We start from the raw sequence: 24,159 nt of genomic DNA, 5'->3' as shown, positions 1-24,159 counted from the left end.
GACTTGGTGGGCCCGCCTCTCCCCGCTGTGCCTCATCGCAAACTCCACACTGTCGCCTCCCAGTACACAGTACACGTGCTGCTCCCGCGTCGGGCCACCAGCACCGCAGCCTGGACCCGCCAAGAGTCCCTTCCTGCTCTGTGCCCCCCAAAGCCTGGAGTCCGAATCAGGGCCTTCCCCTGGGTCTTACCACAGACTCTTGGCTCTGCAGTGTGGACCTGTTGTTTTGGATTTCTAGTTTCATTCCATGAAGATCTGAGGACCAGTCCTGTATGATTTCTCTTCTTTTAAACGTGTCAAGGTTGGTTTTATGGCCCACGACGAGGCCAGTCTTGGTGAGTGTTCCATGGGCGCTGGAGAGGAATATGTGCTCTGAGGTTGCTGATAGAGAGTTCAATCAGTGTCAGCTAGACCTGGTTGTGGACAGTGCTGTCTGATCTCACACATCCCTACTGATTTTCTGTCTGCTTGTTCTATCAATTACGCAGAGAGGAGGGTTGACGTCTGGACTTGAATTGTGGATTTCTCCTTTCAGTCCCATTAGTCCTGCCTCCGAAATTGTGAAGTTCTGTCATTAGGCACGTCTGCCTTTGAACGGGGCCCTTTATTGTTATGTAACGTCCCTCTTTATCTCTGATTATCGTCCTTGTTCTGAATCTGCCTGTGCGACACTCATTTACCTGCTTCAGCCCCCTTTGTTTAGTGATTGCTGCTACCTGTCACCGTCCTTCTTCTTAAAAGTATCCACGTCTTTATATTGAAACCTGGTCAGAATAGAGTTGGGTTTTGCTTTTTTTACGATCGACTCTGACAATCTCTGTCTTTTAACTGCTGTGTTTAGACTATTCACGTTTAAAGTGATTACTAAGATGGATTAAAATCTGTCACTTTGACAGCTGTTTTCTATTTGCTCCCCTTCTACTTCGTTTCTCTTTCCCTCTCTTTCTGCTTTTCTGCATTTAATTGGACACATTTTATGATTCCATTTTATCCTCTCTGTTGTCTTACTATTTACCTCTCTTTAAAAAAGTACCAATGCTTTCCCTAGGGTTTACAACGTATGTTTTTAAGGGAATTGAGTCAAATACTGTTATTCAATTTCATGTGTACTGTAAAGATCTGATAACAGTAGTCCCAATCCCCTCTCACTTTTTTTCTGTTCTGTTTTTCTTTTGCAGATTCTATATGCACACAATACCTTGTTATTTTTTTTTTTCTTAGGCAGTTATCTTTCAGAACTGGGGTCAGTAAGCCATGACCAGTGGCTTGATTTATAAACAAGGGTTTCTTGGCACACAACCTATTTATTTACATTTGGGGCTGCTTTCATGCTTATTTACATATTTACATATTTACAAGGGCAGAGTTGAGTGCAGTCAGGTAGTTGAACAAAGAGCATCTGGCTCACAATACCTAAAACATTTACTATCTTTCTCTCTAAGAAAACATTTGCTGACTCCTAGTTTAGATCAGGGCTTCTGTGCTGGTTCAGGTGGTAAAGAATCTGCCTGCAATGCAGGAGACTTGGGTTCAATCCCTGGGTTGGGAAGACCCCCTGGAGAAGGGAATGGCACCCACTCCAGTGTTCTTGGCTGGAAAATCCCACGGACAGAGGAGCCTGTAGTCTGGTGGGCTACAGTCCTCGGGGTTGCAGAGTCGGATACAAATGAGCAACTAACACACACGCTGTTTAGATCAATTAAAACTAAAGAAAAAGTAAATTTTATTTTATCTCATTCATTTCATTTCTAACAAGCCTGTAAATACATTTTCTGACTGATCCATTCCTTCCATGAAGAATCTCCTTGATCACTTCTTAGAGACTCTATGGGCAGTAAATTCCCTCAGGTTTCATTTGTCTGAGAAAAATCTGTACTTCTCCTTCATTTATTCATGAACTCTTTTTTTTAATTGTAAAAATTTAAAACCTGTTTAAAATTGGAGGGGTGTTGTATAATGAAAATGAACCCCAATATAATCATCTCCCATCTTTTACAATATCAATTCTGGGCCCATCTTATGCCCTCTACACCCTGACACTTCCTCCTGAAAATCACACACATGATATCTTCCATAAAATATTAGCATGTGTGTGTAAAAGATAGTGACCATAAACCACCGAAGGTAAGGATTTAAAAATCCTAAAAAATGAGCAGAGTTGCCCATGAAAAATTAGCAATATTTTCTTAATATCATAAAATATTCAGACAGGTTTCAATTTCCCTAAATATTTCATGACAGTTTACTCCAGTTTTGAAGGACTTTTTGAAGAATATGGGGTTGACAAGCTTTGTCCTTCATCATTTTAAAGATTTCCCCCATTGTCTTTTTGTATTCATTACTTCTGAAGAGAAGTTGACTGTAATTCTTACCTCAGCGCCTCCATAGGTAATGCATTTTCTCCACTTCTTCAGTTCAGTTCAGTTGCTCAAGTCGTATCTGACTCTTTGCAACCCCATGGACTGCAGCACGTCAGGCTTCCCTGTCCATCACCAACTCCCAGAGCTTACTCAAACTCAAGTTCATTGCCTCAGTGATGCCATTCAACCATCTTATCCTCTGCCGTCCCCTTCTCCTGATGCCTTCAATCTTTCTCAGCATCAGGGTCTTTTCCAGTGTGTCACTTCTTCACATCAGGTGGCCAAAGTACTGGAGTTTCAGCTTCAGCATCAGTCCTTCCAATGAATATGCAGGACTGATATCCTTTAGGATGGACTGGTTGGACCTCCTTGCAGTCCAAGGGACTCTCAAGAGTCTTCTCCAACACCACAGTTTAAAAGCATCAATTCTTCAGCACTCAGCTTTCTTTATAGTCCAACTTTCACATCCATACATGACTACTGGAAAAACCATAGCTTTGACTAGATGGGCCTTTGTTGCTAAAGTAATGTCTCTGCTTTTTAATATGCTGTCTAGGTTGGTTATAACTTTTCTTCCAAGGAGCAAGTGTCTTTTAATTTCATGGCTGCAGTCACCATCTGCAGTGATTTTGGAGCCAAAAAAAATAAAGTCTTTCACAGTTTCCATTGTTTCCCCATCTATTTGCCATGAAGTGATGGGAATGGATGCCATGATCTTAGTTTTTCTGAATGTTGAATTTTAAGCCAACTTTTTCACGCTCCTTTTTCACTTTCATCAAGAGGCTCTTTAGTTCTTCTTCACTTTCTGCCATAAGGGTCATGTCATCTGCATATCTGAAATTATTGATATTTCTCCTGGTAATCTTGATTCCAGCCTGTGCTTCATCCAGCCCAGCGTTTTGCATGACATACTCTGCATCTAAGTTAAACAAGCAGGGTGACAATATACAGCCTTGACGTATTCCTTTCCCAATTTGGACCAGCCTGATGTTCCATGCCCAGTTCTAACTGTTGCTTCCTGACCTGCATACAGGTGTCTCAGGAGGCAGGTCAGGTGGTCTGGTATTCCCATCTCTTTAAGAATTTTCCACGGTTTGTTGTGATCCACACAAAGGCTTTGGCATAGTCAATAAAGCAGAAGTAGATGTTTTTCTGGAACTCTCTTGCTTTTTCAATCATCCAGGAGATGTTGGCAATTTGGTCTGTGGTTCCTCTGCCTTTTCTAAATCCAGCTTGAACATCTGGAAATTCACCTTTCACGAAGCCTGGCTTGGAGAATTTTGAGCAATACTTTGCTAGTGTGTGAGATGAGTGCAATTGTGTGGTAGTTTGAATACTCTTTGGCATTGCCTTTTTCTGGGATTGGAATGAAAACTGACCTTTTCCAGTCCTGTGGCCACTGCTGAATTTTTCAGATTTGCTGGCATATTGAGTGCAGCACTTCACAGCATCATCTTTTAGGATTTAAAATAGGTCAACTGGAATTCCATCACCTCCACTAGCTTTGTTTGTAGTGATGCTTCCTAAGGCCCACTTGACTTTGCATTCCAGGATATCTGGCTCTAGGTGAGTGATCACACCATCATGGTTATCTGGGTCATGAAGATCTTTTTTGCATAGTTCTTCCGTGTATTCTTGCCACTTCTTCTTAATATTTTCTGCTTCTGTTAGAAGAATGACAGCGAATGATCTCTGTTGGTTTCCAAGGCAAACCATTCAGTATCATAGTAATATAAGTCTATGCCTTGACCAGTAATGCTGAAGAAGCTGAAGTTTAATGGTTCTATGAAGACCTATAAGACTTTCTAGAACTAATACCCAAAAAGATGTCCTTTTCATTATAGGGGACTGGAATGCAAAAGTAGGAAGTCAAGAGATATCTGGAGTAACAGGCAAATTTGGCCTTGGAGTACAAAATGAAGCAGGTCAAAGGCTAACAGAATTTTACCAAGAGAATGTACTGGTCATAGCAAACACCCTGTTCCAACAACACAAGAGAAGACTCTACACATGGACATCACCAGATGGTGAAATCAGATTGATTTATTCTTTGCAGCCAAAGATGGAGAAGCTCTATACAGTCAGCAAAAACAAGACTGGGAGCTGACTGTGGCTCAAGCAGGGAAAACCACTAGACCATTCAGGTATGACCTAAATCAAATCCCTTACGATTATACAGTGGAAGTGACAAATAGATTCAAGGGATTAGATCTGATAGACAAGAGTGCCTGATTAACTGTGGACAGAGGTTCATGACATTGTATAGGAGGCAGTGATCAAGACCATCCCCAAGAAAAAGAAATGCAAAAAGAGTCCTTACCAATAGCTAAGAAAAGAAACTTAGCAAAAAGCTGCCTTTTTACTAAATGCAAAGGAGACAAGGATAGATATATCCATTTGAATGCAGAGTTCTCCCCTTCTGGCTGCTGTCAATATTTTCTTAGTTTTAGTATTCTGAAGTTTGAATGTTTTGGGAGAGGAGAAGAGTAGTGTATCCTGCTTACTGTTCTCTGAGTTTCTTGAATCTGTGTTTTGATGTCTTTCATTAATTAAAAAAAAATGACCATTAATGCCTTACATGTTTCTTCTGAGCAGACTCTCTTCCCCTTTCAAGATTCCAATTGTGTGTATATTAAAATATTTGATGCTGTTCCCATGGTTCTTGGGTGCTCTGTTCTGTCTTTCCCCTCCTGTGTCCCTATTTTTCTCTTTGTGCTTCTGATTAGGTAACTTCCAGGAATATATTTTCTGGTTCACTGATTCTTTTCTCAGGTTCGGTTCTACTGATGACACCATCAAAGGTGTTCTTCATCACTGCCACAGTGCTTTCTATTTCTAGCATTTCGATTAGAATTTCCTCTGTCTGCTGTGATTATCTGTCTGATCTTGCATGTTATATACTTTTTCCATTACAGCCTTTAGCACATGAATGATAGTTACTTCAGTTCCCCTGATGGATAGTTAGAACCTCTGTGTCCTTCCCGAGTTTGGTTCTGACAATTGCTCTGTCTCTTGGGAATGTGTTTTGTCTTGCTTTCTGCATACCTTCAAATTTTGGTTGGAAGCTGGACATATTGTTTAAAACAGAAGATACAGAGGTAAATATTTTTTATACTTAGAGATGCTTATGCTTTAGCTTCTGCTGCGCCTTTAGTGTGCAGGTCTGTGTCAATCTAGGCAGGAAGTGGGCTGGTATGGAGGTTTACTATTGCTGTGATTGCTCTTGGTACATTATGGGATGCAAATTCTGGGGGTGTGGTCTTCACGGGGTTCTTGCTCATCCTGCAGCTATAGCTCTGGTCATAGCGCGTGTTCCTACAACACCCCCAGGGCTGGAGATTTTATTTTAATTTTTTCTCTTTTCTTCTCTTAGCTTCCATGGGTTTTCATCAGTGCCCTTGATGACAATTTGTTTTTGTTCTCCCTCCCACAGATTTTGTACTTTTTCCTGTAGGGGAGGTAGCTGGATGGGTCCAAGCAGATTTTCAGCAGCGGCTGACATCTTTCTCCACCCAGACTGCAGAGGAAGCTTTTCCAAGATCCCAGATCTTCCCTGTAAGCACTGGATGGAATTTGTGGAAGAAAATTCTGCAAGAAGATATAACCCTCCATACCTCTGCAGCCCCTGGGTGTTCACACTCTCATGGTAGCCCACACTTGATCTCCATCAATTTATTACAGATTTTAGCCAAATCTTTTCACTAGCATATATAGTGTCTGTCTCAGGTCGGAAAGATCTTGGGTCCTGTTTCTCCCTGCAGACGCCTTTCTATTTCAGATTTCAAGTTACTTGGTTGTCTTATGATATCCGTTCTCTGGTGGGCTCAACAAAAGTCACTGATCTGCAGTTTTCTAGTTTTTCTTTTTTGTAAGAGTGGGAGTGATGCACTTGCCTGCTCTCTACATCACTAACCTGAAACCAGCAGTCCTGCAGTGTCAATAAATGATGAAACAATCTAGAAAAATGAAGAAACCAAAGTTTATAGTTTGGAGTTATGGTGATACCCACTAGGAGCGTTAAATCCTGAAATGGTTGGAAATGACTGTCTCAGGAGACGAACGCGGGGGGATCTGAATGGGAAGGGTGTCCGTCTGCATCTTGTGTTCCTCTATGCTCTTTTTTTTTTTAATTAGAAGTAAGTCACAAACTTGTGTTGGTTTGCCAGGAACTGGTTTTACAAACACCACAGAAGTCTAAGGAAATAGCCAGATGAGTAGCAGGTAGATCAGGGTGGTCCATGTAGAGGTCATTAAAGAAAGATGGACTTTCATGAAGGAATATTCTTGACTACAGAATGTCTCAGAGCCTTGAATCGGCCCCATGCAGTGACTCCTGAAGAGTCAATAAGTATGCTTGGTTTACCAGAACTGTTTAGTCTGGAATTCCTTTTCCTTTGGGATGTCTCCCGGAATTACTGATCAAAGACTCACTTTGAGAATGCCAATGAAAAAACTGTGTGCACGCATACTGTTTCTCCTGATTCAATCACTCTGAGCCTCAGTCTTGTCATCTGTTAAGTGGGTTTTAAATGCCTTTGGTGATTGTTGTAGGAAATAGGGAAGTAAAAAATGGGGAAGCTGATGGGTGAAGCCATGCCTGCACATCCCAAGCTTCCGCCTTGATCAGCAAGGATGTGAGATGGCAGCCCCACCTCCCTGCTTGTAGGAGGTCCTTGGAGAAAACCCGTGGAGGCCAGTTCTTGCTGATAGATCTGGACACGGAGGTCTCTCCTGCATGTTAGTGGGGATATGCTGTGTGTGTGCTCAGTTGCTCAGTTGTGTCTGACTCTGTGACCTCAGGGACTATAGCCCACCAGGCTCCTCTGTCCATAGGATTCTCCAGGTGAAAATACTGGAATGGGTTGCCATTTCCTTCTCCAGGGGATCTTCCTGGCTTAGGGATCGAACCTGCATTTCCTACATTGGCACTGGGCTACCTGCAAGCAAATCACTGTCGTGGGTACAGGGTCTGTGCAAACCATCGATTTTCTGGTTCATGCCCATTCTCCTGAGCTCACATCTGGAGGTAGGGGGCAGAACTCAAAGCTGAGGCAATGGGCTCTGGGAACTGGATGCTCAGCTGAGAGCCTTCATGGCTGGCTTCTGACTCTGCCTCTGCTCTTAGGAGGAGGCTGCCCCATCCCTTATCATCCCAGTGCAGCTGGGTTACCAGCCATATTTAATGGGCAGTGGGTCCAGGGTACTACGTCTGCTGGTCGCGTTTGCCGAGTACCCCTGGCACCTGCAGCTCAAGTACCATCTGCTCTGGAGCCTGGGCCTCGGCAGCCAAGGATGCATGATGGCAAGAGGGATGCAGATGGCGCTAGGAAGGCTCTCGGGATTCAGAGGCCAGAGGCCTGCAGCTGCTGTGCCAGCTGCCCTGGGGAGAGTCATCCTTCCACAGCGAGGAAGGAGAGGCTGGGGCAGCTGAGAGTGAAGCTGTGCGGTGCACTTGAGCATTCTCTGGCTCATTGACTCCCTTGGAGCCTGCATCACTGCCTTCTGGTAGACAGTGGGCTTCCGGAAGGCCTAGCTGCTCAGAACAGCAAGAGTGAGAATCACTCCAGATCCCAGGCTGCCCCCAGCCCATGTTGGCATCCTGCTGCCCCTCCTGTCTTTGTGGAAGGAGGGGCACGAGGCGGGCAGAGGGGCCTCAGGAGTGGTGCTACGTCTACGTGATACAGACTCCATTTCAACAGCTTTCTCTCCAAGTGCCCTTTTCCATTTTCGGGGTGCAGTCCAAGGTCCACCGTACTCAGCTGCCAGCTTTCCAAGCCGCTCCCATCCCATGGTTTCTCAGCCGCTCCATGTTTGCAGCTCTGACACCTTTGAAGTACAGCCCCCTCTCTGGGGAGCCGAATTAAGCGCACCTCCTGGAGGGAGCTGCATCAAAGCGCTTGTGGACATATGTTAGAATAACACAGTAATTAATAAATACTCTGGAAGACATGCTTTGAGGCTTTGCAAATATCCCACTTCTTAACGCTACCTTCTAATTTTAGCATTCATCACTGGTTATCTCCTAAAGCAATTGTCACCGTGGAGTTTTGGTGGAGGTTCTTTTTTATTCTTTCGTTTCCTCTGTATTTATTATCTGGACTTTGTTTTCTTATAGTTGAGGCTTGCCTGCTGCTGGCTGGGACAGTTGCATATCTGGGCTCTATGTGAATGCAGGACCACCTTTTCCTAGGATCCTGTCTGGTGGGTCTTTGACCTCAGCTAGTTTCTTTACACGTGTTCTTGGTTACACATGCCCGGGAGGCCTATGGAGACCCCCAGAGTGCTCTCTGGGCAGCCCTTCCCCGCTCCACATACCACTGTGGCCGCCACAGGCCCACAGCGCTGTCTGCTCATCTCAGGGGTTCAGGGTTCAGCCTGGGTCTCCCTCCCATGACTGCCTGGGTGCTCGGCCACAAAAGCAGACATTTGTCTCACTTGCCTCCCATCCCAGGGACCACAGGCCTCATTCTCTGGTCTCCAGTGTTTTGAAAACCTCGTGTTTTGCCTTTTTCTGTATTGCTTTGGACAGGAGGGTAGATCTGGTCCCCCTGCTCCATCCCAGCATGTCTTGAGTGCAGATGTACATAGAGTTTCCCGGTCCAGAGTGCCTCCATACGCACCATCCCCACTAAGCCTCACAGCACCCCAACCAACGCACCCCAACGTGGGCAGCACCGTTTCCCCCAATTGACTGCGGCAAACATTTCAGTGCCCAGGATGAAGGTGACTTAGAGCTCAGAGTTCATACATCAGAGCTGGGGGACTTCCCCGGCGGTCTAGTGGCTAAGACTTTGCACTCCCAGGGGAGCTCAGCGGCCCTGGGTTCAATCCCTGGTCAGGGAACTGGATTCCACGTGCCACAGCTAAGACTTTCCATGCTGCAACTAAAGACCCTGCATTCTGAAACTAAGACCTGGCACAGCCAAATAAATAAATATTTTTTGGTAAAGGATATATATATATATATATATACACACACATACATACATATATGTAAGCCAGAGCAACTGACCTTGGGGATGAAGAAAGAACAGGGACTCATCCTTGGAGGGCAAGTCAGACAGTCAGGACGGAGAGAGGAATACCGCAGGAATTCATCGCCGGGTGACACACATCTTCTCTGCTTTTCACATGCCTTCTACTCGACAGGTGTGGGGGTTGGGTCTATATCTCTCAGAATCTCAGACCAATGTCCCTAAGGTGTCAGAACTGGAAAGAACCATAGTTCTGTGCTCTCTCCCATGTTGGAACGGGGAGACCGGGTCAGAGCATGCGGGGCCCCGAGCCCAGTGGGGCCAGGGCACAGCTCTGCTCCAGGTCTCACTCCATCCTCACACCATAGCTGGTTTGCATTCTTTTCCTGTGCACTCGTGTACTTTTCCTTTATTTTTTGCCCCCAGCATTTGCTTTTTGTGCTATTAATGTACAATTAGACTCAGCTTCAGAGTTCTTCTTTTATCTGCAGGGCATATGTTTATTTTAGATCCCAAAGTGGCAAACAGAGAGAATATGTTTGAACTGTAGAAACACTCTTAAGATTTTAGCCACAGGGCGGAGGAATCCATTAGGTATAAAACACAGCAATGTTAAATAAATCATATGAGTTGCTGCCACTTGTTGGCGGCCTCATCTCGGCAACTTAGGCTCAGAGCTGCTGCAGACCTTTGGTTCTTCAGGGTCTACAGTCCCTGAAGGGGACCCGGGCTCTCTCTGTGACTGGGCTGTGTCATTTATCTTCATATCCAGAACCTAATTCAGCGGAAGCAGTCCCCTGCTTCATGCCTGGTCCCCTCTTCCCAATTCCCCATCTCAGAATGTTCAGTTGGTGTTGTTTTGATCTGTAAACTTCTGGAGCCCAGGAGATAGCTCTGGAGGTCCTCGTAGGGTTCACCTTCCAGGGCTGCTCTCTCCTCCAACACCACAACTTTGCTCTTCCTTCAAGAGCTGAGCCGAGGCCTTGCCTCTGCCCGCTGCCTGCGGCTGTGACGTTGTGTGACGCACGCCCACGGCTCCGCGGCTTCTAGCACCAGGCACCGGTTTCTGGCTCACAGGCCTGTGGGTGTCTGTGCTCTGGAGGGTTTGTTGTGGATCATGCGGGCTTGGTTCCAGGTTTGGCCCACAGGTCCCACGTTCTAGAGCAGCTGCCGGGGCATATTCTCCTGCAGCCCAGGAAACAGAGGCACAGGAGGTCAAACCAAACGATGCAAACGCTTCCAAGACCTCCCTGGTACTGGACACCACAAACCCACGTGGCAGAGGGCGGGAGTGGACATGGGGGGCAGAGTCCAGTATCCAGGCTCCCTGGCGCCTCTCTGAACCTGTACCCGCCTGACCTGGACCACGGCCTTGATTTCGAGAGTTCAGTCTCTTCCTGGGGAAGCAGGACCTGCTTCCTGGATCCCTGGGTGGGGGTGGGGGCGGGGCTACGTCCCAGCTTCTTTTTCTTTTTCTTTTGCTAATAATTCTCCCCTCTGTGTCACAGTATAACTCTGGGTGACTCTCTCTGGAGATACAGCCTGAGGTAGGATTGCCGTGTGAGGGAGAGGACAGACATCCTCAGATTCATTAAATATCACCAAATGGCTCTCACGGGGGCCGCACTGAATCACCCCCCCCCCATTGGCTACATGTACCTCTGTTTTCTTCCCTAACTGTTGACATCATCAGCTTTACAGATTTTGCTCAATTCGTGGGTGTAAAAGGGTGAGATACTCTTGTTTTAATTGCACTTCCCTGATGAATAGTGAGGTTGAATGTTTAAAAATACATTTATTGGCTGTTCGCATTCCCTCTTTTGTGACTTGTCCCCCTCTGTCCCCCCTCCGCCCTTGCTTCTAAACTGCTGGCTTTATCTCACTGGTTGGTAGGAGTTCACTCCAGTGTCTCTTTTCTAATCCCTTGTCAGCCACATGCACTGTGCATCTCTTCCCTGTATTTTTCCTTTGTTTATGGAATTTTTGTTGTAGAAGATGTTTTGATTTTAATTGAGTCAAAATGACTCTACACTGAAGGTCACGGGCTTTTTAATCTCTAATTAATCCTTTCCTCAGGTTTATAGAGATGCAATCTAACATTTTCTTTTGAAAGTCATGTTCTTCACATTAGGGATTTACTCCACCTGGGATTTATTTTTGTGTCTGGTAATGAGTGAGGATCTAATTTTATTATATTATGGAGAACAGTTGTTTCCCGGCTATTCAGTGCACAGCTAAGGTGTTCCACACGAAGCCAGCTCCTCCCCTGACATTTCTCAAACCCCCACCTGAAAAGAAACTGGCTTCCGGTCCATTTTCTGTCTCAGGGACACATGGACGCAGGTGCTGTTGCTCTGACTTCTGATGGACACATCGGCTTTTTCCTTATCCATTTCCTGATTGGCCAGGAAGGTCCATGAAATGCCCACTGAAATTTGATTTTAATGGAATGACCTACAAACTACTTTGGGGGAAAGTCCTGTTGCATAGGTCCTGAGTCTTTCTGTCCGGGGACACGGTGTGAGCGGTGGTCACTGGTGCTAGGCACTGGACATCCCTCCTCTCCCTTTCAGAAATGGGCATGTGGCACTTCATGTCCCTCTGGGTGAGGCACCTTGTGGGGAGTGTGTCCCTGCAGGGTTCCCTTCTCCCCTGGCAGGCACCAGGACCGCCAGTACTAGAGGTGAGAGGGCACTGCAGCCCACAGTGGATCGGCAGGGAGGGCGAGCCATGCACGGGTTGTGTACCAGCGTCAGCGCGTACAGTTCAGGGGAGCCGGAGTTGAAGGATGTTGCTGGTTTAATTCATGGTGCTCTCTCAAAGTCCACCATGGTGGGGGATATCCACACCACAGAAATATAAAAATGCAAGAAATCAGCACCTTTTTTTTTTCCCCACCTGAAGAGCAAGGCTCTTTATTTTGCTTAAAAACTTTATTGTGGTTCTGGGATGTGTTAGTCTGTATGTCAGACTCTTTGAGACCCCATGGACTGTAGCCTGCCAGACTCCTCTGTCCGTGGGATTCTCCAGGCAAGAATACTGGAGTGGGTTGCCATTCCCTTCTCCAGGGGACCTTTCCCACCCAGGGATCAAAGCTAGTCTACTTTGCAGGCAGATTCTTTACCATCTGAGCCACTTTCTGGGGAGCCTGTTGCTAAACACGGACCAGCACCGCCTGACCACGCTCTTCCTGGACGAAGCCCCTGAGATGCTGGAGTGGTTTTTACTGCAGTGGGGCTCACCCACCCCCAGAAATGGTGCCTCTCCCTTCCATTCAGGCTTTCGGTGTCTTCTGAAACATTTTATGTATTTAAAGACAGTCTGCCCCTGACTCCAGTGTCCCCACCGTCCCCACTCTCCTCCGTGGACTCATGGTTGAAGCCTCGGGACCTTGTGCAAATGTTAAATTCTCGCGTTTCGTGCCTTAATTTCCTTCCTCCTCCATACAGGCAGCTCATGGATTCCAAAGCTAAGGAAACAGTAGTGTCCTTCTCAAAAGAATCAGCACTGCCACGTGAATACATGGAGTGCTGATCTGAGGACGGGGGGCCAGGACAGACCCCTCAGCTCCCCAAACCCCAGTCCAGGAGCCCTGCCCTTGTCCTGGTGGGAGTTCCCATGGCTCCTTCCATGTCAGCACACCCCTAAAGCCGCTCGGTCGGCCAAGAGGTTTCCAACAGTGAAGTCTGCCCAAGCTTTAGAAGGTTCCGGAACTCTGCCATGGAGGGAGCAGAGTCCTCTAGCCTCGGGCTTCGTGCCCTGCGGGGGCACCTTGGGCAGGAACACTTCTCAGCTCTCAGACTCCGGCACGGGTCCCCCTGGGCCCAGAGCAATTTGTGCAAAGCAAACGTTGAGCCTCCAAGGGACATTTGGAAGAGCCAGACCGCCAGCACCCGTGAGAAGCGAAAAGCCACAGTGGACTAAAAAGGCCACGGCACGGCTCAGGCCTCTTTTGTAGGACAATCATCTCTCTTCCCTCGATGTATAGCGTCTGGACTTGCAGGTCAGTGGTGCTCTGTGCGTGGGGAAAACACAGAGGCGCTCTGCTGTTTCCTCGCAGCTTCTGAGTCTCCGTAAGAAGTGCCAGCAGCTCGTCTAATAAGAAATATAAATGCAAGCAACAAAAGGAACCAGTAAACAACATTCTTGCTCAGTTTTTAGCTTCTCTAAACCTAGGAAGGGCTTCCGCTTTTCCCCCACTCACACACAGGGTAGAGGAGAAAGGATTGAGTGACAAAGTGATGGGAATCAAAGAGCCGCAAAAGAGGCCATGCAACACGTGATGGGAAACGAGCCTGCCACTTCTTTTACAGCCGCAAAAAACTGACTCTTAACACACACAACTTAACATGTCCACAATCAGCGACAGCAAATACTCATTTTTAACTAAATAGCTTCTAACATATTATTACGGCAATTAGCTTGTTTTGGGCCAAATTATATTTGGCCACTTTCTTCTCGACCAAATTGGTTTTGGCCCAATTACATCCTCCTCGTGGTTTCCTGGTCTGTAAAGAAGAGATAATTGGATGTAGCTTCTAAGAATCAGCGAGGGAGATAAAGTCCGCGTGCTACCTCCGGGCCTGGCGCACGGCCCGCGCCCGGCCATGCCACCTCGCTTCACACGGGAAGACGGCTCTGGCCTCGCCTGGGATCCTCAGTCATTACCACGAACAGAGGTCCCCCGGCCCCCCTTCCACGTGGCTCCCAGGGCTGTCTGGGGTCACGCAACCTGGCCATGTCTCAGGCCCCACATTAGGAGGCTGCCCTCCACCCTCTAACCCCAACCACCAATGGCCCGATGACGGAACTCCTCCTGAAAAACCAGGTACTCACTGTGCTCTCCAGAGACAGGGGTGTCAACTCTTCATGAAAAATCTGATCTTTGTGAGCCGGGCACAGGGCGGGGGTGAGAAGGCGGGGTGAGGGGTGCCTGGCAGGGGGCCTGCAGGAGAGGCTCTGGGGGCAGTCCGGCAGAGTGCCCTCGTGGAGGCCTGTGGGCTCGGTGAGGGGTCTGCGGCTGGCCCCCGCCCTGGGCCGGTCATGAGCATCTCCCAGCCCTCACCCCGCTGTGTCCTGGAGGCCGGGGGTCCACGGCATGGGCAGGCTTGTCTCCCCTGTGTCCTCACATGATTGTCCTCTCGTGTCTGTGTCCTGATCTCTTGTAAGGACACCGGTCACATTGGGTTAGGGCCGCCCTCGTGACCTTGTTTTGCCTTAAACACCTCTTCATAGGCCTGTCTCATACAGTCCCATTCTGAGGGGTCAGGGACGCAGCGTGAACCCTCCTGCAGGGTCTGTCTGGTGGGCTTGGGCTGGCGGCTGGTGAGGGGAAGCATGAGTGAATCAGCTGAACTTCAGCTCTGGGGCAAGTCCCAGGGTGACGGGCTGACTGTGTTCTGGGAACCCCAGCTCGGGGCAGAGCTCTCCCGGGCCTGGTCCGCGGGTGCTGGCGGCGACCTCTCGGTCTGCCTTCTCCCGGGCAGCTTGTGGGCAGAGCCCGGCGGGCCGAGACCCGGCCCCTGGAGCAGGTGGCGGCAGGGGTTCCTCTGTATGCTTCCCAGGCCCCTGGATGGCATGTGCTATACACACGCATGTACTTCCCAAGGACGAGCTGGCGCTGAAGGCTCCAGAAGCCAGTGAGAGACTGCAGGGATACTTGCGGGGGCTGCAGCCATGCTCCCTCTCTGCAGACCCAGGGACGACCAGGTTTCTGTGGCTCGAAGACGCTGCTGTAACTGCAGCCCTGGAGCTGTCTTTGTCTAAGGCCTCGACGCTATATGTAATAATGGCCTGACTCTTCTGACTCCTATTTTAACTCAATGTAGATCTTGGGCTCGAGTGTTAAACCCCAAACTATAAAAGTTTTATGAAAATAACATAGGAGAGTATCTTCAGGATATTGAACTAGATAAAGAGTTCTTAGACTTGACAGTAAAAACAAAATCTATAAAAGGAAAATATTGGTAAATCAAAGTTCATCCAAATTTAAAACCTGACTCTGTGAAAGTTCTCCTCGAGAAGATGAAAAGTGAAAATATTGTGTGGGAGATTATTTTTGAAAACAGCATTAACCAACCAACAAACGACTTGTGTCTAGAATATAGAAAAAACTGTCAGAACTCAAAACTAAAAAACAAGCCCCCAACCAATCCACGGACAAAGCAGGAAGAGACATTTCACAGACAGAGATATACAGATGGCAAATGAGCCCATAAAAAGATGCTCGACATAATTAGCCACTGGGGAAATGCAAATTAAAACCACTGTAAGATATCATCACGTACCTATCCAAAGTGGCTAAAATGAAGGAGTGAGGACATTAAATTCTGGAGCGGACGCCCAGATACTGAGCCATCCTACAGCCCTGGGGGTGGTGGAAGGTGGCAGCCACTCTGGAAGACGGTTCGGTCCTTTACTTAAACATCCGAGCACAACCCAAGCAAGCGATGGATGGCACTTCTGGGCGTGTGCTGCAGAGAACCAATGACTTCTGTTCACACAAAGCCTGCACATGGATGTCGTAGTGGATGTGGGGGCTGAAAGCCTGAGTCTAGCCAGGTGTCCTTAGATGGGTGACATTCAATCCACTCTGGTCCTTCCACGCCGTGGGTTGCAACTCAGCAATGAGAACAGAAAACAGATTAGCAGTCTCCAGGGGTTAAGGGGGTGGGGGCGGAAGGAAGGGGTGGTGCATAAAGGACTTCCTGAAGGATGCTTCTGGAAAGGTCCTGAGTCCTGTTTCAGTGTGAATGTTCTGGGTGTGACATTGTGCTGCCGTGTTGTAAGATGATCCTGGCACACAGGGTCTCTGTGTGTATTATTTCTTACATGTGAACCTACAATTAGCCCCCAATACAAGGCTCATTTAAAAAAAAAAGAAGGGCCAGTCATGGGCCAGCCTCCCTGGAATGGGGAAGATGTGGGATGTGAGGACCAGGAGAGCTCCAGGGGCCCCCTAGAGTCTGTCCAGCACAGGCAGGAGGCCTACGTGGGCAGACAGAGCTGCAGGGTCCCAGTAGGAGGGATCTACAGGAGCCTCGGGGAAGCTGGGGTCCCAGCTGGCATCGGGGAGCCCCTGGTGGACAGTCACAGGCGGGCTCGGCCAGAGGAGATGAAGCTCTGCAGGGTCTGCAGGCGCCCAGGTGAGGACACCTGGGAACCAGCACTGGAACTGTGGCCCTGGTTCCTGTTCCTGCAGGGGTCCAGGCTTTCCCCCCATGCCCCGGGAGGTGGGGCAGAGCCCTGCGTGGCGGGAGGAGGGGCGGGGGTAAGGATGCTCCAGTTCCCCAGGGGCACAGCTGGCCTCGCGGGTCCCCAGGGCTCTCCTGCTGGACGTGGATCTATGCGTGGCCATCCCGGTGTCCCTTGCTATCAGGCTCCGGGGCTCCTGTTACAAAGTGCCACACGCTGGGGGTGTAAAGCAGCAGAAATATGTCCTCGCACAGCGCTGGAGGCCAGGCGTCTGAAGCCAGGGTGTCAGCAGGGCGGGCTCCCTGCAGAGGCTCCAGGGGAGGGTCCTCCTGCCCCTCTGGCTCTGGAGGGTCTGTGTGGCTGCGGCCCATCACTCTGGTCTCTGCCCCGTCTCCACGCGACCCCCGCCCATGTCTGTGTGTCTCTCTTCTTCTTCTGAGGACACCATTCACTGGGTTTGGAGCCCCCCGCAGTCCCATCTTGGGATGTTACCTTATTTACATCTGCAATGACTCTGTTCCCAAAAAGGTCACAATCTGAGGTCTAGTGGATGTGGACTGGGGGAGACACTCTTCAACCCACTGCATCCCTCCCACCAGCCCTTGGGGTCCCTGAGCCTCAGGGAGCCCCTCCTTCCTGCTGGCAGGAGCCTGGGGGAACCGGCTCATCTCCACACACTGGCACCCCCTGGGACAGCTCCCATCTGAGCCCAGGGGTGCTCGTACATTACGGAGCTGAACCACTTCTAGAGCCGATAAAATGTGAGGGCTGCGGAAAAGTGCACTTAGATGCCGCACAAGTGATTTTTTTTAATAAAAAGGAAAGCCCTCATAAAACCCCATAATTATCCTCTCCCAGCTGGCCTGTGTGCACTTGGGTAGGTGAATGCCTGCAGGGGAGGGATGTGGTCCCGGGAGCAAGCTCTCGGGGGAGTGGGCACACCTGCCTGTGAGCTGGGGGTGCACCCTCTCTGGGCAGGGTCAGTGTCTGCACCCGGCCGTGTACGTGTTTGCAGCGGTCGAGGTGTGTCTGAGAACCATGCTTCACTCAAGCACCAGTTCATTCACTCATTCAATGGCATCCCCTGTGGGGAGGGCCCCTGCGGACGTGGGCTGGAGGAAACGGAGGGAGACCCTTGTCACAGGGCATGTGCCCACCCGAGGGAGTGGGTGCCTGCATGAAGCGCACACCTGAGTTTTCACTTGTGTGCATGCGCGCTTGTGTGTGCATTGGCGTGGAATGATTTTACCAGTGCCTCCTGGGTACCAGGCTGGGTACCAGGCTTCTCACAGAGGTGTGAGCGGGCAGTCCTCTCCCTCCCCACCAGTGTCACAGGCACTGTCTGTGTCCCAGCAGCTCTCTCCTGCTCAAGCTCCTCACTGCCAGACGGCGTGGCTGGCAGGGGGCTGGGACAGGGAGAGCTGGGGTAGCCCTTCCTGGGTGCCGGGGTAGGGAGCAGGGGGCTCACACCTGTCAGTCCTGCTTGTGGCTCTCACCTAACCCTCACCACCTCCCTGAGAGGGGAACATTGTGCCCGTTGCCCAGATGGGCAGAGCGAGCCTGCCTGGGGTCTCAGAGGCAAGTCCTAAGTGCCTCTGCCTGCCCTGTTCCCTGGACCTGTGCCCCGCCTCCCACAGCTCCCTACCTGGGCAGGGGAGCCGGGCAGCCATCCTGCTTCAGCTTCACCCCTCGGCCTTGGCCCCTGGCTCCTGGCCTTGAAGTTGTCGGTACTGTTGGGTTCAGGGTTAGGCCTTCGGACACACTTTCTGGGTGCAGTGGCCTGTGGTCTTTGTGGTACAGTGAGGAAGCTGAAGGCAGAGAATGGGAGCCGAGGCGGGCAGAGACCTCCCCAGAAGCCGGCTCTGCCTTCAGCCTCCAGGCTTGGGATCCTCCCCGTGAGGTCCAGGCTGGGAGCCCGAGGCTGGCTGCCCAGGTTCAGAGACGCCTGTCCACCACCACCCACTGCTCCTGCAGGGCGACCGCAGTCAGCCCTCAGGCGGGGGAGCGGACGCCCACCCCGCATCCCTTGGCGGGGATCTATGCCCTGGGCACTTGGAGCAGACCCGGGCCTCTGCTCCGTCCCGGGGCCTCTCCTGGCTCCTAGCCAGGACGGGCTGTGGGCACCGCGCAGCTGCGGCCCGAGAGAGCGTCCATCACTCGGCGGGGGTGCGGGAAGAGTCTCGCTGCTCCCGTGGAGCCCGCGGCAGGCCCTCTGGGAGGCTGACAAAGCCCGCCGCCGGCTCCCGGCCAGCCTTGGTGGACTTGAAACAGGAAAGCTGGTCTCCTGGGACATGAAGGGACATTTCATTCGTTTGGCAAAGTGACATGTTGAAGGGACGCACTTCAGCGGCGATCGGGAAGATGAAGCTGGGTTGTAGCCTCTGAGCAGGTGGGAGCCGTGCATTCTAAGATGTTCGTGTAATTGCTCGTGTTCTCCTCAGGGTCTCCTCGGCCGCCTGGATCCAGCGCGGCTGTTGACAAATCCCTCACTGCCGCTTGTCAGGCCAGCCTCTGGCCCTGCGGCCCTGTAATGGCCTGGCGGTCCGCGCTCTGCACACCCGCTCAGACAGCTGCTCAGAGCCGAGGGCCACACCCGCAAGGCCTGGGGCTTGGCGGGCGTGGCCCAGTCATGGCTCTGAGGGGCTGGGCTCCCAGCGGGGTTGGGCAGGGGCAGACCTGGGAACGCCAAGGCCCTCGTGAGGACAAGCAGGCTGGTGTCCTGACCCCCAGCAAGTCCCCGCAAACCCACCCGCTGCCCTCCAGCCCTCCTCCAGGGCCCCGGGCATCTCTCTGCGCAGGGACCCCTGCTGGTCAGCCCCGACCCGGCCACTGCCCATGGGACTCCTTCCCCATCTTGCCCTTGGACTGCGGCCCCTCGCCTTCCACCCACTGCCCCTGCTCTCAGGCCTGTCCTTCTGCCTCGAGGGTCTGAATGTGGAGGTCCCGACTCTCACAGGACCCCCAGGGGACCCCAGGAACACAGAAGGGCTTCAGAGTGCCAGGCGCTCCTGATGGAGCCCATCAGAGGCCCCCTGAGAAGGAGATTTGACAAATTCTGTACCCGTCCCCAACAGAGTGATTTCTAGACCAGGGGCTGGCGGGGCTGCCCTGCCTCCTGTCTGCGGAGGGGTCTGCACAGAGTGAGGCCAGCACACAGTCGGAGACGAGCAGAGCACAGGAGCAGGGTCGGGGTGTTGAGGAGGTGCCCACGGCAGACGCCGTGGTGCTCCTGGCCGCATGGCCAGCGCCCGACACACAGGCGGACTGCGAGGCCCACCTGATGCAGACCAGGTGGGAAAGCCTGCCGGGACCGGGGAGGGAGGGGCTGCGGAGTGGGCTGAGCGGCTCTGCAATGGCGGGGGCGGCCACACATCTCCACGGATTCTACAGGCGGGTGGGCGTCGTGGCAGGAGCGGGCGGGGCCTGGGGTTGACCTCGGAGGCGGCTGTGACAGACGACCCTGCTCAGGCGCAGTCCGCACACCTCTGGGCCCATTCCTCCCAGCTCTGTAGGGGGCAGAATGCTCAGTAAATACACGAACTGAGAAAGTTACCTTCCTCCTGTTTCCTTAACACAAGCTCCTGGTAGAAAGTCTGGAAAATCCAGGGAAGGGCCCTGGTGAGCGTGAGGTCACGCGACCCGGCTCCAGCACGTGCCCCAGGGGTTTGCACATGGCAGCTGTGGTCACACGTGTCACAGGGTGCCTTCTTCAGGCTTCTTTTATTTATGAGCTTGTTTGTTTTTTATTTGTCCTAAAAAGCACGTAACGCCGAAGTTACCACCTGAACGCTTCTAAGTGCATTGGTCCGCGGCACGGAGTACCCTCGCGTTGTCGTGAGCTGTCCCGCCCACGCACCCCCCAGCCCGTCTCTAGAACTTTTCCATCTTCCCAGACTGAAGCTCCGCCCCCATAAGCACTCGCTTTCCACCTGCTCCCTGTTCTGTGTCTTGTCTCTGTGAGCTTGTGGACTCTGGGCTTCTTGAGTAAGTGGAGCCGTGCAGCGTTTGTCCCATGGCGACCGGCTTATCTCATGAGCCTAGTCCTCGAGGTCCATCCATGTTGTGGCAGGGGACAGAGTCCCTCCTATCGTGCCCGTCGTGTGGCTGGACCACGCTGGGACCCCACCCACCCGCTGATGGACACAGGCGGCTCCACCCTTGGGCGTCAGTGAGTCGTGCTGCTCTGAGCACGTGTGCACACAGCACACTCCTGTGCTTGGCCACCGGCTCCAACCGCTCCCCCTGAGCCTGGTCCGAAGTCACCAGAGCCTGGCGGTGGCGCTGGGTCGATTCTCCCACGTGGCATGCAGTCGGGTTGGTGAGTTGCTCCCTGAGTTCCTGATTATGAGCAATTGGATGGGCAAATTTGTTCAAAAGCTTTGTTTGCATTTCAGACCATCTCCTCTGACAAACTGGGCGGCATAGAATTACTGGGTCAGCCCTTCTGATCAGGATGATGTCCGCATGAACTGTCAAGTTGCTTCTGGGAAGAGGAGCGGACGGTCTGCACTCCCCCAGGGCCCAGCGGAATAATTAATCCACACACACTCGATAGGCAGAAGGGCATCTTGGTGCTGTTTCTATTTTCATTTCTTTCATTACTTGGGAGGATAACTGATTTATCTCCATGTGTGTGTCTGGCATTTGTGAGTCCTATTTTCTGGAGTGTCTTTTCATGCATTTTGCTCATTTTTCAGCACAGGACTTCGTATTTTTCTTATCGATTTCTAGGAGCTCTTTATATAATTACAAGTCAGCGCTACTATAATTGCTACAAACGTTTTCTGCCCTTCCTTCACCATGTAGTTTTTGGTTATGATTTTGACATATAGAAATGTAATTTCTGGTATCAGATCATGGGCTTTGTGGTCCTTCTTTGCCTGTAGGAAGCCCTTATAAGGGTGGGGGGAGCAAATCTCATTCAAGTTTCCTTCTGGGTAATTCAGAGGTATCATCAAAAATTCAGAGCGAACCTGGGCCAGGGAAAACACTCGGCCTGAATCCCCTCCTGGCTCCCAGTGGCCTGGAGCGGACAGGGTCCCTGTGTGATGTTCAGGGCTTTTCTGCAATTCTCTGTCCCCACGGTCCCCCTAACTCAGAAAACCTCCTGAACATCAGGCCTTTTTTCTCCCACGAGGACAGCTCGAACCCCCAGACACGGCTCCTGCCTGCCCCACCCTGGGCTAGGGCCAGACCTCTCACACTGCTACCCTTGAACTTCCTCAAGATCACCGCTTCTTAATGACTGACCTTTGACAAGGCAGGGTCGCGTGCCCATCCCTGGGTCTAGCACACAGTAGGTGCTTATAAGACGCCAGGGCTACACTGCACCTTACAAGGGCTGTAAGCTCTCTTCATAGCCTGTCATAACCGGGGCTTGTAAAAAAGCCTCATTTACTATTGTTTTTGAGTCACAATTCTGAGAGTTCCCAGCAGATACGCACCTGAATGGAATGTTGAACCTCGTCCTCTGAGCCCAGCTGATGAAGAAGGAGGGGAGACACTCAAAACTGCTTCCTTTCTGGTGTCCTAATACCCCCTGGAGTTGGTGATGGACAGGGAAGCCTGGCGTGCTGCAGTCCATAGGGTCACCAAGAGTCAGACATGACTGAGCGACTGAACTGAACTCAACGCCCCCTGGATCACTGTCCTCCCTTGGGGGGTCCAGCGCCTGGACGGTGAGCAGGGTCTTCCTTTGTCAATCTCAACCCCTCCCCAGATGTCTTTCCAAGTGTGAAAGAAAGTATTTGTTGCTCAGTCGTGTCTGACTCTTTGCAAGTGCATGGACTGTTGCCCGCCAGGCTCCTCTGTCCATGGGATTCTCCAAGCAAGAATGCTGGAGAGGGTTGCCATTTCCTTCTCCAGGGGGTCTTTCCCAACCCAGGGATCAAACCTGTGTCTCTCACATTGCAGGTGGATTCTTCACCGTCTTGTCTGAGCCACCAGTGAAGCCCTGTCTTTCCAAGGCTGATTCTAAATGCATTGCCCCACCTCTGTTGTTATTCAGTCGCTCAGACATGTCCAACTCTCTGCGACCCCACGGACTGCAGGACACCAGACTTCCCTGTCCTTTACCATCTCCGGGAGCTTGCTCAAACTCATGTCTATTGAGTCGGTGATGCTATCCAACCACCTCATCCTCTGTCATCCCCTTCTCCTCCTACCTTCAATCTTTCCCAGCTTCAGGGTCTTTTCTAATGAGTCAGCTCTTTACATCAGGGGGCCAAAGTATTGGAGCTTCAGCATCAGTCCTTCCAATGAATATTCAGCATTGATTTCCTTTAGGATGAACGGGTTGGATCTCCTTGCAGTCCAAGGGGCTCTCAAGAGTCTTCTCCAACACCACAGTTCAAAAGTATTAATTCTTCAGCGCTCAGCTTTCTTTATGGTCCAACTTTCGCATCCATACATGACTACTGGAAAAACCATAACCTTGACTATATGGACCTTTGTTGGCAAAGTAATGTCTCTGCTTTTTAGTATGCTGTCTAGGTCGGTCATAGCTTTTCTTCCAAGGAGCGAGCATCTTTTAATTTCATGGCTGTAGTCACCATCTGCAGTGATTTTGGAGCCCAAGAAAATAAAGCCTCTCATTGTCTCCATCACCCTACCCTTAGCTGCCGCCAAACACACACCCCCATTCCTCTCCGTCCAGGCTGATTATTAAATATGATTCAGACTCCATCCAACACCCAGCCCTCCCCATACCTTGGGACCCAGAGCGCCTTTCAGGGGTCTGGCCGGTGCCCTTTTGGGTGTCCCCCAAGCCCCGGGCTGGGCCTGAGCATGGCGGGGGCTTCCTGGCTGCTCCCCCCTGGACACCTCCTCCCAGCTCCCAGCTAACCAGATGCTCTGGCTGTTTCTAGGGTCTCTGCTGTGATCGCTCTGGCCACCCCAGAGTCAGCGCCATCCTTGGCTCCACTGGCCTTTCTGTTCCAGGTCCAGTCTCCACCTACCTGGTTTTCTTTCTGTGTCCCTTCAGCTCATGTGGGCAAGAGGCCACTGGTCACTCACAGATTGGTGACCCCAGGTCAGGGATCTGCCTGTAGCAGTTAGCACCAGGTCCTACGTAGGCCACCTTCTTGGGTTCTCGGGGGCAGCTAGGGCAGGGGTGTGGCCGGATTCTCCAGGCAAGAGCAGTTGGGGAGACCATGGGGCTTTGAGCTCACCTACCACCCTCCGGGCCCACCCGCTTGCCTGCTGCTCTGTCTTAGCAGCACATCTGTGGCCTCCTGGTCTTTGGTCTTCTCTTCCCCTTAGTTTCTGAGTGACCCTCAGTCTTCACGAGCAGCTTGGGGGCTGCCTCTTCGGGGGGCTGTCCTCACCTGGAGTCCCCCTGTCGTGGGAAGCTCCGGCTTCCTCCAGGCCCTCAGCTCAGTCACCAAAGCTTCAGGCTGCCTGCCTTCACTGGGCTTGCAGGGGACTCAGGGACTGTGGCAACAGCTGCCTGAGGCTGAAAGGAGGGGAGAAAAGGCCAGTGGGGAAGAGACAGGATGTTCATCCTACCTGCGAGCTTGGAGACGTCCAGACGGCTGCTTGATGTCCCTCGGTCTGTCCTCTAAGGCTTAGACCACAGCCTCCATGAGATTACACGTGGGATGGTGGGGGTGGATTTTCATAGATCTTGTCCC

Source organism: Bos grunniens, chromosome 14 (genome assembly GCF_055505025.1).
Source record: "Bos grunniens cultivar Pamir isolate PY7600 chromosome 14, Bosgru_T2T1.0, whole genome shotgun sequence".
NCBI lineage: Eukaryota > Metazoa > Chordata > Mammalia > Artiodactyla > Bovidae > Bos > Bos grunniens.
This window is presented reverse-complemented; position numbering follows the sequence as displayed.